This window comes from Saccopteryx leptura, unplaced genomic scaffold (genome assembly GCF_036850995.1).
Source record: "Saccopteryx leptura isolate mSacLep1 unplaced genomic scaffold, mSacLep1_pri_phased_curated manual_scaffold_52, whole genome shotgun sequence".
Lineage (NCBI taxonomy): Eukaryota > Metazoa > Chordata > Mammalia > Chiroptera > Emballonuridae > Saccopteryx > Saccopteryx leptura.
In genome coordinates, this window is record NW_027095734.1 from 13,957 (window position 1) to 18,710 (window position 4,754).

At 48.8% G+C, this 4,754-nt stretch overlaps 1 pseudogene; it reads right to left on the minus strand.

The window, feature by feature from the left end:
* Positions 1 to 3,995: 3,995 nt before the first annotated feature.
* LOC136387039 (cytochrome c oxidase subunit 7B, mitochondrial pseudogene) lies at positions 3,996 to 4,369 on the minus strand (annotated as a pseudogene).
* Positions 4,370 to 4,754: the final 385 nt, after the last annotated feature.

The following is a 4,754-nucleotide window of genomic DNA, read 5'->3' on the forward strand; positions in this document are numbered from 1 at the left end:
TTCAGTGAGGACACTGCCTGCCCAAGTGTGCAAGAGCCCTTAGAAAATTTTCCCACTGGGCCTGGCTCTGAACCCAGAGCCCTCAGACACAGTCCACCAGCGCCCCCTGCTGGTCTAGAACACACATCCAAAGCCCATTTCACACCACCCAGCTCTCCTGGAAGGGCACTGGTTTGTGCAATTGGGTCATTCTGATGCCACTACCCAGGGCAGTAGAATTAATAGATCCCCTCAGTGTGGTTTTGTGTTGAGACATTTATTGTTATAGGTCACTAATTATCTCCAGGCAGCAAAAAGAAGTGCAAGATTACCAGATATCACAGGATTGTTTGAGCTTCGAGTTTACTTCTATTTTGCCCCGGGGTTCATTACTGGTAAGTGACTACCTAATAACAAGATCTTAGATTAAAGTTCTGCAAAGAACCCTGTTGATTCCTATCTGGGGACACTCTACTTGGTGAGACTTGTCAGTGGATTGATTTGGTTTCTGGGGGTGTGGTCAGGGCTCCCGTCAGCTCCCCGTCCTCACTGCACACGTCCTGGCTCTTTATCTGTGTCTTTGCCATGAGAACATGAGGCTGTCAGAGAAGAAAGATTTTTTTTTTTTGTATTTTTCTGAAGTTGGAAATGGGGAGGCAGTCAGACTCCCGCATGCACCCGACCGGGATCCACCCGGCATGCCTACCAGGGGGTGATACTCTGCCCATCTGGGGCATTGCTGTGTTGCGACCAGAGCCATTCTAGTGCCTGAGGCAGAGGCCATGGAGCCATCCTCAATGCCCGGGCCAACTTTGCTCCAATGGAGCCTTGGCTGCAGGAGGGAAAGGGAGAGACAGAGAGGAAGGAGAGGGGAAGGGGAGGAGAAGCAGATAAGCACTTCTCCTGTGTGCCCTGACCAGGAATCAAACCTGGGACTCCTGCACGCCAGGCTGACACTCTACCACTAAGCAAACCGGGCAGGGCTAAGAAAGATCTTTTGTTGTTGATTAATTCAGTGTGTTCTCATTTATGTTTAAACTCAACCTGGAAATGCATATACACAGGAATGGACAAAGGTACATTTACAATTGTACTACAGATAAACAATACAATATTAATATATAAGAATAGAAATCTAAGCTCTATGTTTCATATATTCACAAATGTTAAGTCACACTTGCCCACACTTCTGCACACACTCACACACACACACACACACACACACACACATGCACACACATATTTGATAAATATAAGGTTTTTTTTTGTCTAGTTTTGTGATTTTCCTGAACATTGCCATAAAAGCACATCTCATCTCTTTTTGGAGCTTAATTCTTCATTTCTGACCTAAAACTGCTCCTCCCCTGTTGTATCCGAATCCACATTAACCCTGATAAAGTTCATTTTTTAAGAGTTTGGTGATTTTCATGGGGGTTGGATTTATAAATATATACCTCCAAACATAGATGTTTACTCATTCTCACACCAAACAAAGAACCACAGAGGGAAAGGTATGACAGGTCATGTGGTTACAGTGGAGGAAGTGAGCAGGTGACAGGTCTGAGAGCCATGTCCTCACAGGGACGGTCCCCCAGAACCTGGAGATCAGGGGTCCTCAGAGGACAGCCCCTGGGAAGCAGAGAAAGCAGCTTCCCTGAGTGGTGAGGGTGCAGGGGACAGGCATCAAGCCCAGGCCGGGAGCAGGGCCATGCAGGGAGGCGGGAGAGGGCCCCCGAGTCTCCCAGGTCACAGATGCCAGACTTGAGCATTTCTTGTCACCTGCCCAGCAGCTCTGAGGGGTATTTTTTTCTGAGTACAAAGTGATTATTTTTGAATGAAAGGCCAGTAATAAAAGTAAATCTTTTACTGACCACTGAAGACAGACCAAGGCTAGAACATAAGGCCGCCTAGTGTAATAGCCCTGGTGACAGCAGAAGCTGTCTCATGACCAGTGGGTGATGGTCACAATCCATGACATGGAAAATGATGGGTCTTTGGGGAGCGGAGAGCTATTATTACTTCAATTTCCCTTGGCACAGGTGTTCTTTGTGCATGGGGTGGTATTTATCTAAGTGACAGTGATAGTCAGCCTCCTCATCAGGCTGGAGGTCAAAGGAGGTCAGTGAGGCCATGTGCACAACCAGGAGCCATAAAGAGGGCTGGACCCCTGACACTCAGGCACTTTTGTCCCAAGTCACAGGTGCATAAGAGTGCACTGGCTGGGTGCTCACTGTGTTTGATGCTCCATGCTCAGGAGATGGTGACCTTGGACCCTGGCTCATCAAAGGCTTCACAGGGGGAGAAACAGACACTGGGGAGTCCCTGCTCCTGCAGTCCCTCAGCCGAACCCACAACCCAGATTGTTTAAAGTTCCAGTGGGGTGAAAGGACGGGTCACAGTCATGGTCTCGGGGCTCAGGAAGCCCCCTCTCAGGAGTCCCCACAGCCCTGAGCGCTGTAAGCTTTATGAGCATCTCATTCGTGGATGTACCTCACACCCTGGCCTGGAGCAGGCTTTGCATTTCCTCAGCAAGAGTGGAGCATTCCCACCCTATCAAAACCCCCAAGAAGATTTCTTGGGCTTAGCCACAAATTTCCCTCTTGTTAACTCCCTCTCTCCTGATTGAACAGCAGGCTCGGGTGCCCAGCAAAGGTTGCCCCAGCTCTGTGCTGGAAGTCCTCTGGGTTGTAGTCGCTACCCAGGACCCCACATCTTTGGGCCCCGTCCAGGGTACTCAGAGCTCTTCCGCTGCCTGTGCACAGGCACTTGGGAGGGAAGGTAGGTCACTGCTCTGACCTCTGGAAGGGCAGAGTCCTGGCTGTGGAGGACGGTCCTCCTGCTGAGATGGTCCCCGAACCATGAAAAATAAAAAAAAGAGTCATTTGCTTATTTCAAGAAAAGAGCAGCCATCCCACAAACTCTGGTTTACCACACATGACTATTAGGCAAAATGTCAGTGACATAATGAGGAATTTATTTTCTATATTGATTTTATTTTCCTTAAACTTCAGAAACATGGAATACAAAATGGATAGTATAGATTTTAAACCAGAAGTTATTTGCAAATATAGTTTATATGTAGAATTTTTTTTTTGTTCATTTGTTGTGAATCAAGACTGTGAGGGTCGATGTTTATGTCCCCCTTCCCATCTGCGTGTATCACTGTGAATAACACCACTGTGCCAGATCGCACAGTAATAGTCGGCCTCGTCCTCAGGCTGGAGCCCAGAGATGAGCAGGAGCCCCGCATTGGCCTAGGTGTTTTTGGGTCCAGAGAAGCGGCTGGGGACCCCTGAGCCCTGGTGCTTATCTGAGTCTGTATTGAACCACAGAAGTTACGGGGGAGGGCTCCCTGGCCTCTGCTGGAGCCAGTTTATACCTTAGTCGCTAACACTGAAGCCACTGCTCAGGGTGCAGGTGAGTCTGGCTGATGCTCCAGGAGATGCAGAGAGGGAGGGTGCCTGAGTCAGCACAGGCTGGGACAGAGAACCTGAAAACACAGTTACCAGTGTGTGAGGGGTCTAGGGCCCAAGAAAATATTCTCAGGATGCCCAGTGTCCCCTACACCTGTCCCTACCTGTGCAGAGGGAGAGGAATATGAGGAGGAGAGGGGTCCAGGCCATGGTGCTCACAGCCCTGAGCCCACAGTGGGGCTGGGCTGCCCAGGCCTCCTTTTCTTCTCCCCCCTCTGCCAGAGGAGGGGCTGTCCATGCAAATGTGTGTCCTCAGTGACCACCAGCCTATCCCTGAGCCCTGGGGCTCAGCTCAGCTCACACCATGGACTGAGGAGGCTGGATGTTCTCATCCCTTAGGACAAATATTTACCTCTTCAGAGAAGTATTCAGTTATTGGGTTGTTGGTCAGTTCACAAATATCAGCTTAACGGTGAAGCCGAGGATGGCGCACATGCTGTGAGTATGCCTGTGAATGACTGTCCATCCTGGGATGTAGAACTACCAAGGAGAACAATATATGGGAGAAAACGTTTCGAACACATTGAGTCACACGAGGCTGTATTTTTTTAAGGTTTCAAATGTACTTTATTTCTTCAATCATGCCATGTTTTAATGGATACACAGTGCTTTCACTTGGTATCAATTTTGAGTTGGTTTTCAGACAAGCACATCAGCTGCGATGATTACTGTTCTCTCCATTCCTTTGGGGTGACTCTGCCAACAGGGGACAAGTTCCATTCTATCCCAATTTGAGTTACTGCACATGTCCATGTAGCAATACAGAAAGTAGCTCCACCAGCTAATATAGCATTACCATACTTGTCATGGAAATCAGGTGTCCGTTTCTGGTGGCGGTGCCTTGCGACTGTTTGCTGAATGCTTCGAACTGGGAGACAACCCAGCGCGTTTTTGGCCAATGAAAACATCCTGATACTCTCGAGGCTGTATTAATAACAACCTCCATACCTTCTATCTATGAATGGCCAACACTCTGGCTGCCCTGTGAGTTCAGTTGTCTGGTCATGTAATTTTATATCATATGACAGTGTTTGTGCCCAGGCTTTCAAAGGGCCGGTGGTGTCTCGGTCACTCTCCTGGTTCTGTGACTGTGTCAATCACTACTACAGAGTCCCAGCACTAGTGCTCAAGCCTTGTCCTACAAATAGGCCCTTAAAATGGTCATGACAGCTCTGTGGCCAAGGAGGGACCCTGAGAACCAGTCTGGGGTCCAGAACTGCTTATTGTTTGTATCACAAATCAATGAATGTCCAGGTGCTTGGCCAGATTCCTGCTGAAACCAGTGTGACCACACACTGCTGG